We start from the raw sequence: 13854 nt of genomic DNA, 5'->3' as shown, positions 1-13854 counted from the left end.
GCAAAAGCCTTCGAAAGAAATATAAAGTAAGGAAGTCTAGAACCAGACGAGTTTTGTGAGGGTTTTGGTGGTGTGTTTAAAACTTAAAAACGAATCTTAAAGAGAAAATATGAGAATTAAAATGACCTAATAACTAAACTTAACGAAAACAAGTAAAAACGAGAAAAACGGCTAGACCTAATTGCTAAGTAAAAATCGATTGAAAGAGTAAAGAAACTAGACTAAAGCTTGAATGAAAATCGGTGTAAATCTATAAGAAAAAAGGCGCTGGGGTTCAGGGAAGTTTTCTCAGGGGTACGAACGATTCAAAACATTACTAGAGAGTAAATTTGATAAGATCTTAGCTTAAACTTTTCAAACTGGAGTCACAGACGTATGAATACGCCACTGTCGTGATCATAGACAACTATCTCTCTCAACACTGACCAGTAGATTTCCACTCTGGCCCTGGAAAAGAAGAGATGCATTATGTTGAAGACTCGTCAGCATTCACAAATCGCTCATAGATAGGTTTCCACTCCTATGTTTGTTTTGCTCTCCCAAACTAGATATGACACCGGATGAACACTTTTGTGTCACCAAGCATCTGGATCAGATTGTAGTTCATGACGCTACTCTCATGCAGTAAAAACAAATTCAGAAGAAAAAGTTCTAAGATTCGGCTCAAAAGCTCATGGAATCCTCACCGAACATATAAATCCCCATCGAAAATCCCTTAGACCCAACAATAAAACTACTCAGACATAATAAACGAAATAAAAAACATAGTATTAAAAGGTAGAATAGAAACCGAAATTGAATAGAAAGAACAAGGGTTCAAGAGACAGATCTCTCTCTCCCTAAAACCTAAAAAAAAACAAAGCTTAAAATAAAATTTCTGTAAGTATTTCGTCTCTCCTCTTCTCCTTAAAAACGACCTAAATGACATGTATTTATACTCTCCAATACTCTCTGGTGTCTAGGGTTCCGGAATTGAGGTTGGAAAAATGATACGGGCTTCAGAAATAGGCCTTCAAAGTTGGAGTTAGCTGGCCGCGGTCGGGATGTGCGTGACCGCGGGGAATAGGTGGCTGGATGCGGTCGCGGTGGTTGTGACCGCGGGGAATGGTCTGTTGGCCGCGGGTGGAAACGCTTGCCGGCTGGTTTACGCGACATCTTTCTCTTCGCGTATCTTTTGATTGAACCGTTGGATTGCCAAGCTGTAAAGTGTGCTGGAAAGATGATACTTCCATCTTTAATATCTCCAAATTTGAGGTGGATCAGACGGTGAGAAGGCCTTCAATCGGGGGTGAACTTCTGACGGTTTGACTCTGAGCTGAAATCTGGTTTTCTATCCATTTTGTTAAGCTTTTCCCTAAGTTACCTGAAAAGAGTCTTGGAACTACAAATACTAGAAAAACGTAATAAAAACACTTAAAATTAATTAAAAACATAGAAAAAGTATTTCAAAATGATCCATAAAAGTGGTCAAAATATGGTGTTATCAACTCCCCCAGACTTAAACCTTTGTTTGTCCTCAAACAAAGCAAAAGCCTAAACTGGTTAAGTGAAAACAAAAATAGGGAATGCACAAATCTCAGGGACATGAACTCCTAAACTAGGACCAAAGATTGTGCATCAATCCACAACTTAGTCTAGAAAATTCTCACCAATACACAAAAGATACTAGTCCACTTTTTCCGTCATGCAAAACTTAAACAATCTAAATCTTGATTCCAGTCAACTAGCTCTCTACATTCATTAAGTTCAATAGTGAGTTCTCATGAAAGACATCATCCAGGGTAGACGGCATTTGGCATTAAAGGGCTGTTTAAGTGGTGGAGTTAAAGTGTTTCAGGTTACCTGATGAATCTGGAGGATGCAAGATAATATGCAAAACCGCAAGAGAGATAAGAACCTGTTGAGGACCGCAATTTTCAGTCATTTTTGCCAAATGTTGTTGCGTAATCCTTCCTCCTTTGTTGTAAACAGCTATTCCCCCAGACTTAGGTTCTTTCCGGGAGTCAGAAAATGATCTCCAAAACTCCATAAAATCGAACTCCAGTTGCCTTGAGACTTAAAATTCGACCTCTCTAGACTCTCTAAGGCTTTTATTTATTTTCTTTTCTTATTTTCGGATTTTTTTTTTTAAACAAAAAGGAAATGCCTTTTAAAGAGAGAGACTAGAGGACGAGATTGTACCAAAATTTGAGATTTTTCTAAGGCAAACTGAGCTTCTTTTTGTGTTGAATCCTTCCGGGAACTTTTCCGGAAAATCGCAGGTCTCTGTCCTTGGTGACTGAAAACTGCGTCGTTCCTCTTTCTCTCCAACATTTTTGCACTTATCCGCATATAGACAATATAAAACAAGATTGCATGTGGTTTGAAAGAGGATTGGTTAAGGTGGGGAACTAGCTAAAGATGAACTAGCCATTCAGGATCAACATAGAGTGGTAAAAGGATAAAGGAGTCCTGAATGTATGATTCGTTTCCCTGGTCTAATGCTTCAATGAGAAAATTAAGTTCAAATTAAATCCAAATAAAACAGAGCTAGTGTATTCCTTCATCTAAATCGAAATCATTCAAATTCCTCTGGGGTACTTCGTTTCAAATGTGCTTAACTACCGCCTAGTCTAGTCCTAAATCATGAATGAGCATGTCACTAGGAACAGTCTAAAAGCACACAGTCAACTATCATTGATTCATGTTCACCATTTCCTTAAAACGTATTTTGTTTTGAAAACCTATTTTGAAAAACTTTAAGGAAAATGCAAAAAGTGTAGATAATGCAAGATTCATGAAAGAAAAGTGGTTAGAAAGGGATGAAATCCTCCCCCAGACTTAAATCACACTGTCCTCAGTGTGAAACAAGTCGAGATTGGATGAGAAAAATGCATAGATAATCGAATTGGTAAGGCCAAAGAGAACTTACCTGGATCCGGGATGCTGGTGGTGATGGACCAGATTCATTCGAAGAGGTTTGGGAAGGTGATAGGTGGTGATGAAGGTGGTGGGAAGTGATGAATGAGGTGGAGTGGGGATTGGTGAGGTGGAATGAGGTGAAGTGGGTGATTTGGGGTCGGGTTTGATCTCAACGACCATTCACCACGGTCAGAGGTCACGCGACCGCGGTGAAGTGGTGCTCGGCCGCGGTCAGAAAGACGAGGCCGCGGTCAATCATGCGTTTCCCGCGGTCAGAACACCTGAGACTGTGGGGGCTTATATCGCGGTCTGTTCCTGCTTCTCCTTGGTTCATGCTAGGCCGAGCAGTCAGGGACCATCCTTCTTTTTGGTTTTTTCTGTTTTTTTATTTTTTTGGCTTTTTTGTTTTATAAGAAACACCTGAAACTAAGAAAAAGAAAAAGATCAATAGAAAAAGAAAGAAAAATCCTAAAGAAAACAATACCTAAATGAGTTGCCTCTCCTTAAGCGCTTCTGTTTTAAGTCGTTTAGCTCGACTTTGGTGTAGGACGTGACTTAGTCCTTAAAAGACAATGTCTTGGGACAAGTCCTCTTTGCTCCTCTTTGTCTTTCCTTTGTATATCCCTTATAACTCCATTCCCAATTGGAAATTTTATCCTTAGGTTTGAGATTGTAGTCTCCTCCAGGATCAAAAATCAGTCTTGGAGCTCCTTTGAGGTATGAGTCTTCAACACCACTTGTGATAGGAGAACGTCTTCGATGCTTGTATGATAAGGTGAATAAGGTCTCTCTCACTTCATGACATTGAACTATGTTGCAAGATACAAGGACAGATGATTCTTTATGATCTGAAGTGGCGGAGATGGTTAAGCATCCAAGGTGAGGACAGATTGGTTGGAGAGGTGTCGCCATGGCTTGAACTGTCCATTGGTCGGTATAAAGAGCATTCTCCGCGGGTGGAAGTGTCGCGACCGCGGGGAAAGGTGGTTTGGCCGCGGGTGCAAGTGTCGCGACCGCGGAAAAACATGGATTGGCCGCTGGTAGCGCACACGCGACTGCGGTGCCGAATGTCCTAGGAAAGATGTTCAGATCCTCTTGCTTCTTGTCTCCAATTCTTTTTCCTTGTGGAGAGTCTTTGGAAAAGAGTCTTGAGAACCATTTAAACTTCACTCTTGCTTCAATTAAGTCTGCATCACCTCTCATATGAGCATTGGTTAAAGGTGTGCATAAGAAAATACCTTTGTTTGTCAAACTTGTAAATCCGGCATTTTTTTTGGGTGCTCTTCTTTCTAAAACGTATCCAACATCCTTTGTAGCTCCTCCAGAGTCAAATTTTGGATCTTCTATGCTGCCTATGATCAAACAATGAGAGTTCCTTGTAGCAATCACCGGGTATGGGGTTTTCTTGTTGATCTTCAGGAAACTCATATGTTGATGCAGGTAGTTGATGAGTGTTCCAACAGATGCTAGGAACGAAGTACCAAGTATCAAGGGTTTCGTTGCATTGTTTCTCATCTCCATAGCATGTGAACCAGTAGAAACAAGACAACATTTCCCTTGAAAAGGCAATTCTGGTTTGGAACCAAGTAGAGCTGCACCAGAAAAATCTCCATAGTGAATATAAATCTTAGAGGGATGAAAAATCAAAATACCTATATTCTCTGAAATGGCTTTTGGTATGAGATTCAAATCAGGTCCAATGTCACAAGGAGAATCACGAAATTTCACTCCCTTGATTGAGAACGGGGCATCAAACTTCTCGGGATCCTTCGTCTTAGAAAGCGCCTCCAATGGTGGTTTTGATGTCATCATTAGTGTCTCCTCTTTCACGTGGTCTGTCCCACAGTCAAGATGGTGAGGAGCTGAAGGAGAAAAAGGCTTTGGTTCATCAAGAGGAAGTGAATTATGATCTTGTATGTCATCTCCAAAACACTTGAACGAATCGGTAGAGACGAGATCGTCATTAGGGATGGAAAGAGGTTCTCCTTTTTCTTGATGGCTGGCTTCCATGACGTGATGATCCAAAGGAATTTCATTTGATGGCCTCTTTCTAACAAACTTGATGGAGGATTCTCCATCTACTTCACAAGCTACCCAATACCCATCATCCATAGATTCATTGAGCTCTTGAAGCATATCATCAATCTCGGTTTGGGAGACAGACGACATATCTTCATCAAAGAGAGGATCATGGATATCTCCGTGAGCATTGTAAGTTGAATAAGGGTCGTGGTCCCAGTAGAATCCTTGTTCCTCTAAAACTTTGCGAATTGATTTGTTGTGGCTGCGACGTCCTCTTGTGTGGTGGTTCGGAATTGAATTCTTATCCATTGAGGAGAGATCACGAATCTATTGTGCTTCTCGGCGTCGAGTAGCTTGAGGAGTGTTGTAAAAACCTCCCTCATAGTAGTAATTTTGTTTCATATGGTTCATTACTACATAACCTGAAAAACGAAAATACGAAAATACGTAGAAAAGGTGTTCTAGAGTCGATTTACCAACCTTTCTTAGGTTTTGCGGAAAAGAAAACGCGTGCCTTCCCCGGCAACGGCGCCAAAAACTTGATGTGGTGTGTGTCGAGGGTTTCAAGTTTTACCCTAAATAAAATCAATAGCCGCAAGTGCACAGCTGATCGATTGTAATACTTAGGGATCGAATCCACAGGGAAGGAGGATCTTTCCTGCAAAAGCTTTCGAAAGAAATATAAAGTAAGGAAGTCTAGAACCAGGCGAGTTTTGTGAGGGTTTTGGTGGTGTGTTTAAAACGTAAAAACGAATCTTTAAGAGAAAATACGGGAATTAAAATGACTTAATAACTAAACTTAATGAAAACGAGTAAAACGAGAAAAACGGCTAGACCTAATTGCTAAGTAAAAATCGATTGAAAGAGTAAAGAAACTAGACTAAAGCTTGAATGAAAATCGGTGTAAATCTATAAGAAAAAAGGCGATGGGGTTCAGGGAAGTTTTCTCAGGGGTACGAACGATTCAAAACATTGCTAGAGAGTAAATTTGATAAGATCTTAGCTTAAAATTTTCGAACTGGAGTCACGGACGTATGAATACGCCACTGTCGTGATCAGAGACAACTATCTCTCTCAACCCTGACCAGTAGGTTTCCACTCTGGCCCTGGAAAAGAAGAGATGCATTATGTTTAAGACTCGTCAGCATTCACAAATCGCCCATAGGTAGGTTTCCACTCCTATGTTTGTTTTGCTCTTCCAAACTAGATCTGACACCGGATGAACACTTTCGTGTCACCAAGCATCTGGATCAGATTGTAGTTCATGACGCTACTCTCATGCAGTAAAAAAGAATTCAGAAGAAAAAGTTCTAAGATTCGGCTCAAAAGCTCATGGAATCCTCATCGAACATATAAATCCCCATCAAAAATCCCTTAGACCCTACAATAAAACTACTCAAACATAATAAACGAAATAAAAAACATAGTATTAAAAGGTAGAATAGAAACCGGAATTGAAAAGAAAGAACAAGGGTTCAAGAGACAGATCTCTCTCTCCCTAAAACCTTAAAAAAAAAAGCTTAAAGTAAAATTTCTGTAAGTATTTCGTCTCTCCTCTTCTCCTTAAAAACGACCTAAATGACATGTATTTATAGTCTCCAATACTCTCTGGTGTCTAGGGTTCCGGAATTGAGGCTGGGAAAATGATACGGGCTTCAGAAATGGGCCTTCAAAGTCAGAGTTAGCTGGCCGCGGTCGAGATGTGTGTGACCGCGGGGAATGGGTGTCTGGCCACGGTCGCGGTGGTTGTGACCACGGGGAATGGTCTGTTGGCCGCGGGTGGAAACGCTTACCGGCTGGTTTATGGGACATCTTGCTCTTCGCGTATCTTTTGATTGAACCGTTGGATTGCCAAGCTGTAAAGTGTGCTGGAAAGCTGATACTTCCATATTTAAGATCTCCAAATTTGATCTGGATCAGACGGTGAGAAGGCCTTCAATAGGAGGTGAACTTCTGACGGTTTGACTCTGAGCTGAAATCTGGTTTTCTATCCATTTTGTTAAGCTTTTCCCTAAGTTACCTGAAAAGAGTCTTGGAACTACAAATACTAGAAAAACGTAATAAAAGCACTTAAAAGCAATTAAAACATAAAAAAAGTATTTCACAATGATCCATAAAAGTGGTCAAAATACGGTGTTATCACTTGCTTAGTTCTTAATTATTGCTTTCTTCTTGTTTGTTATATGTTTTAGATCTTCTTGTTACCAACTTGTTTCATTAGACTTGGATTAAGAATTGATTCATCATAGTTTTAGTGCCTAGAAACCTCCATTTGGATTGATACCTCAAATACTACAATGATATGAGTAGTTTTGAGTACTTGGGTTTGAACCTAAAAGTTCTTACTATCAGATTTGACATCAGAAAGATGTTGCATATGCATTCAGGTTATCAAAAGTATCATCGAAGACATCAGTTCCAGTGCCTCTCCAAAAAAGCTTCTTCTCGCTGATGAACATGTAAGTATAATAAAAGAAAACTATGTTACTTTGTTTCAAATTGATTATCTAACTTGATCATATATTTTGGTCAAAGGGCGATAAAATCGTAGCAACAATCGCTAGTAGTTTAGTAGACTAGTACATTAGCCATTTTTCTTAGGGGAACTGGTATTTCGTTCGGAATTTTAGCATCATTCCTGAACAAAGATCATCAAGTGTAGTCTTCAATAAATAGCATGTATGTATGAAAAAGATACTCATATCCAAATAACATCATCAAATTCTAAAGACTGTGTCTATTCATTTTCATTATTCAGTGAAATACTCAACATTTTACCTACATGTTCCGGAACTAGTACGTTTCGTATACTATTGATTGTGTTCATTAAACCTGTTTAGTATTTTGAATCATTGAGTCAAATTTTAGTATTTCAGTTGACTTGATGGGAGGAACCGTCAAAGTTCGTAAATTGAGTGAGCATGCCGGATCATGGTCTTTGATAGTCACATTCCCTAAAAATATACATATCAGATTCATGTTACATTATATAACAATTTTATTTACAACAAAAGATTGTATTATTAGAACACATACCACCGTTATGACACACCAATCGGTTAAAATACAGATAGCAAAGGGACCTTTGTACTCCATGCATTTATCTCTTATTTGAGCTGCCAATTCACCATGCTCAATACACTCAAGCATAAAATTCCTATGATTTAACAAAAAAAATCATTATGATATATTTAATTACATTTCAAAGAAATAATTCGAGATTGACTTACTCATCGTCTACAATACAAAAATGAATTGATGCTGCTTTTGTTCCATCTGGATATGTAATAGTAAAGTACCTAACATCTTCGACTACTCCAATAAAACCTGTGTTTATAATTAATCAAAATAAAACCATGAGTTCAGACTATAAATATACTTTATAAATAAATATTAAAGTAAAACTCACCAATTAAATAGTAGTGCACATTTGGGTATTCATAGATCGAAAGGAAAGAAACAAAATTATGGAGTCAATTATTTATTAATGGTAGAGCCGGTGAAAGCTTTGTTCATTTCGTCAGAGTAATAACGTAATTATGTTTCGTAATACTTTGATATTAGTCCAGTTGTAAGGATTAAAAAGGAAATCGAGACAACATAACCCACTGTTTTTTACATAATTCTAATTGAAATAGTCCATCATCTGGTTGTTAACCCGATCATGTATTCTACAGCCTTAAAATTATATGCAATCAAAAAAAAATATAAAAAACAGGATTATATATGTTTAAACACTATTACATAATCAATAGAAAAATATCATAAAAATACTAATAAGTAATTAAAATTCCTTTTCATTGATCTTGATAAAATTTAGACTTCGATTATCATCTGAATAATTCACCTCCCATTTTTTCAAAATTTTGACCACAATTTTCCAATCAGATCATTGTGGGTTCAATGAATGAACAAAATCATAATTGGCCACTACATGATGATGATCGTTTTCCAAATATATGCATATTGTGCAGGATAATGTTTTAAATTAAATTTTATTTTTTGGTTAAAATGAAACTGGTGGAAAAAATCCTTTAACAAAAAATAGAAATAAATAAAATTGGTAATAATTAAATAACAATACATATATAAATATCACACAACCGATATTTACTTGTATATTTATCATCGAATAAGATTTTGAGCTATTTTTTGTTATGTGGTTTAATTATTATGTGGTTTAATTTTAAGAAGTTTTTAAATGTAAAAGTGATATGATGTTATACATATATATATATATATACTTATATACATAGCAACATAGATTAGAATCTAAATATATATCTATATATCTATAAAATAATAATTTAATTATAAATATTTTATTAGAGATTAAACTATCATTTTAGTTAACAAAATATATAATATGTGTTAATAATGATTATATAGAGGATTGTAAAAATGGACAAACTCGTCTACTTAATCTATTTTGAAATTTACTAAAATATGTTTTTGGCCAACCCGTAAAAAAATATAATTTAAATTTTAAAACAGATTTCAATTTTTTATAAAAAAATAATTGAATTGATTTTTAAAAATGTTACAAATTAATTATGAGAATACAAATGAAAAATATTGCAAAAGTTTAAATAGATTTTTTTCATATATATGGATTGATTATTATTTAAAATAAAAGAAGAGAAAATTAGAAATATAGAACAAAAATGAAGTTACTTGTCCCCTTAGTACTTTTAAAAAAAAATTGTCTTAGTACTTATGGTAATTATAATCCTCTTTTATCCCTAAAAAATGAATTATTTGATATTCAAATTATGTTTTAACTATTATTAATTAAGATATTGAAATTAAAAAAAAAACAACTTTCCAAGGTAAAATAAATTCAAAAATAACTTAAGAGAAAAAAAGCACTGACACTCTCTTCTTCTCATCGTCTTCTCCGTCATCGTCTTCTTCTCATGCAAATCAAAGCTTCTCCTTTGTATTTCTGAAAGACCAGTAATTCTAAGAAGTTTTCGTTCAAGTATGTATCCAGTTGTCTGCTTCTTCCATCTATTCAACTGATTTTGGTTATTAGGGTTTGAAAACCTCAAATTAAATCTGGATATTTTTTATGCAGCATGAGCAGTTACCAATTTTTATTGAAAATTGATCTCCATATACCACAGATGACATAAATATGCACCATAATTGAATAACCAGAACAGAAACATAGAAAACTGTAATTAAGGTGTGGGAGCTCGTGAAAATGTCGTCAAAGAGAAGAAGAAAAGAAAAGAAAAATTCTTCAAAAATATGTAAAAAACGTGTTAAACAAAAAAGGAAAATGAAATATTTTCAAATATTTAATTTTTGTTGGATAACACCTGATCCTAGATTTTCTCAGATTTTAATAACTGTTTAGTAGAATACGAATTCTATATTTACTAGAACGAAGACAAATAAGTAGAAGTTTAATTTTAGAAAACATAGAATATATAACGATTTCTAGAATACATATTCTAGAATATGTAGAATATATCACGAATTCTAGAATACATATTCTAGAATATGTAGAATATATCACAAATTCTAGATAACGTATTCTACACGATGTTATAGAAAACAAAACAAATAGTAAAATATGTATTCTATACTCGGTGGATCTTATATCAAATACTAGAAAACAATTTCTATAAAACACTAGAATTGTAGAAGACAATTTCTAGAACATATTGATAAATAAATTTTAAATATGTGTATTTCCCTTAAACGATGTTTTAGAATAATATTCTTTCCTTTTTTGGAATTTTCGAAATTTAAATGTATATATAAATATTTATTTCGAAAAATAAAAGTATTTAATAAGGTTATTTTTGTCTAAAATGCCAAAAGTTAAAAAAAGTACTAAGGGGACAATTACCTCCATTTTTTGTTTTATATTTCCAATTTTCCCTTAAAATAATAGTATATATTTTAGTATTTTAATAAGTAAATAAACTAAATACACTTTTGATTTATATCCATATACATTCAAAACAAATATGTGAGCTCTATATTTAATTATCCCTTACGGAGGAATATTTAATTGAGCTTTTTATATTTGTACAGTTATTTTATGTAATATCTTCTAAGTAAAAGTTTATTTATATAATATTTTATAAATAAATGTTTATTTATATAAAATTTTTTATAGTATCTTACAAATAAAAGTTCATCTATGTAAATATATACTCAAATAATATATACTACAAATTAACCCGCACAATTGTGTGGGGTAATATTTTTAAAATTATCTTTAATTAATTTTAATTTTTTAATTACATTAAAATTAGTGATAAAAATCTTTTAACAAAAATATAAATAAATAAAATTGGTCACAATTAGATAATAATACATATATAAATATCACAGAACCGATATTTACTTGTATATATATTAATCGAATAAGACTTTGAGCTAGTTTTGTTATGCGGTTTAATTGTTAGTAGTTTTTAAATGTGAAAATGATATGATGTTAATATATCTATATATATAATAACAATTTAATTGTGAATATTTTATTAGAGATCAAACTATCATCTTTAGTTAAAGAATTCGATAATATGTGTTAATAATGATTATATATAGGATTGTCAAAGTGGACAAATCTATCTACTTAATTTATTTTGCAATTTACTAAAATATTTTTTCAACTAACCCGTAAAAAAATACAATTTAAATTTTGAAAAATATATCAGCTTTTTATAAAATAATTGAATTGATTTTCGAAAACGATAATAATTAATTATGAAAATACAATTAAATTTTTTTGCAAAAGTATAAATATGTTTTCATATATATGAATTGATCATTAGTTAAATAATAAAATATATTTTATTATTTTAATATGTTAAAAATACACTTTTGATTTATATCCATATATATTCAAAACAAATCTGCGAACTCTATATTTAATTGTCTCTTACAGACGAATATTTAATTGAGATTTCTATATTTATAAAGTTTATTTATATAATATCTTATAAATAAAGGTTTATTTATGTAATATCTTATAAATAAATATTTATTTTTGTAAAATAGTCTGTAATATCTTACAAATAAATGTTCATTTATGTAAATGTCTACTCAAATAATATATATATATATAATAAATATAATATATATATAACCAATAATATTTAATTAGTAGGATAATCTATAACCGCTCTATAGGAATATTCACTTTTTTAGATTCATTGGAATGAATAAACAATAAAATCTTTGATTAAATATATAAGCAACCAGCTTCAAGGTTGCAAAAATTTTGTAAAGAAAAATAAACAAAAACATAGTTCTTTTAAACAAAAATTCTATGTTTGTCCATGGTAAGAATTTTCAGTCTATATGAGACTCCGGCCTCTCCTTTACAAATATTTTCCTGCTTTCAGTGTATAGTTGATGAAGACCAATACCCATCAATTCATAAGCATTGTAAAAATCGTCAAAAACATTTCCTCGGGAAAATCGTATCATGACTCTGACACCAATAATCTAGGGAACAAAGATTTAAGACCTCCAAAAGCCTTCAAAAACTTCAAATTGGTCTGGCCAGATAATCATTGTCAATTAAACCAAACTGTAAAAATAAGTAACTCGGATTCAAGAAAATGGAGTAAAACAAAATGAACCTGAAATTAATAAACCAAGAAGATGGTCAAGTTTGGTTTCTCTTCTACAAACTGCAAAACAATCAACCAAAAAACTTTATTACACATTCACTTCACAAACGTTCAAGGCTATCAACCAAATCCTCTTATGGAGAAATATCTAAAGGAATTAAAAAAAAATCATAGACGCACATCATAAGCTATGAGAATTTACAAACAAAAACGCACACAATTCGTCCGTAGAAACACTTCATCAGTAAAAACGTGAGCCAATACCCGAATTTCTCCAAGCCCAGAGTTGCACTGAAAATGTATAATAAGCGAAAATACTCAAATAATAACGCTAAATTATTCCATTGCATAAAATTTTGTTCCATAAACAAAGAAACATTGACCAAAGTTAACAAAGTATGTATAGAACAATCCGTTGCCAATCAATATAAACCATACCAATAATGATTCCACCATTCAAAATCAGTAACCGACATTTTTTCCTTCTCAGCCACTTGTAGGATCAAACACAAAAGAGAAATTATTCATTCATATGTTTTACGATGAAAAAGTGTGCTATGTGATATTGAATGTTTTGGCTTAAGGCTCAACATTAGTACTTAACGCTGAGGTAGCTGATGAAAAGATAAACATCTTACATTTTTGCAACTCCATAAGATTTTTATTGGTAAGCTTCTCCAAAGATAACGCAATTTCCATAGCTGATTTATAAAATGATTTAGAATCACCAAGGGTGGAATATTTGGAACACCATAGCTATATAGATGAAACTTACTAAGATATATATACTCGCAATATTATCAAACTTCTGCTACAATAAAAATCTGGATGAGCTTGAATGAACGGTACTTACCGCACAATGCATCTCCCTCTCCTCGTGGATCAAAAATCGAAGAAATGGCATCAAAGTAGACTGTAGCTTCACTATTCCATCACATTTTTTTCTGAATATAGATCATCAAACATAAGAAACACTACATCTAATCTATAACCTGATGGATTTCTGAAACTACATCTGGAACTCCATAAACTTAGCAGCATGATCTCGTTCTTCAAGACTTAAATTATTAAAGAAACTGTAAATTAAACCCACATCCAAAAAAAAAACTATCCGCTCACATAAAAAACGAAGACACAAATATGGTTCTCTAGACTAAATACATTCACTTGGCAAAACATTTCAAGCGACATGGTCACGGTAGAAATAAGCAAACGTGGCATGGTAGATGTAGGTGACATTATATGTCATATTGTGATTCAAAAAAACAAACAAAAAATGTTAACGTTCAAACACATCGTCACGTATTAACCAAATATACACATCTCAGGCAGC

Source organism: Eutrema salsugineum, unplaced genomic scaffold (genome assembly GCF_000478725.1).
Source record: "Eutrema salsugineum unplaced genomic scaffold, Eutsalg1_0 scaffold_3, whole genome shotgun sequence".
NCBI classification, from domain to species: domain Eukaryota; kingdom Viridiplantae; phylum Streptophyta; class Magnoliopsida; order Brassicales; family Brassicaceae; genus Eutrema; species Eutrema salsugineum.
The sequence above is the reverse complement of the archived record's forward strand: the minus strand, read 5'-3'. Positions refer to the sequence as shown.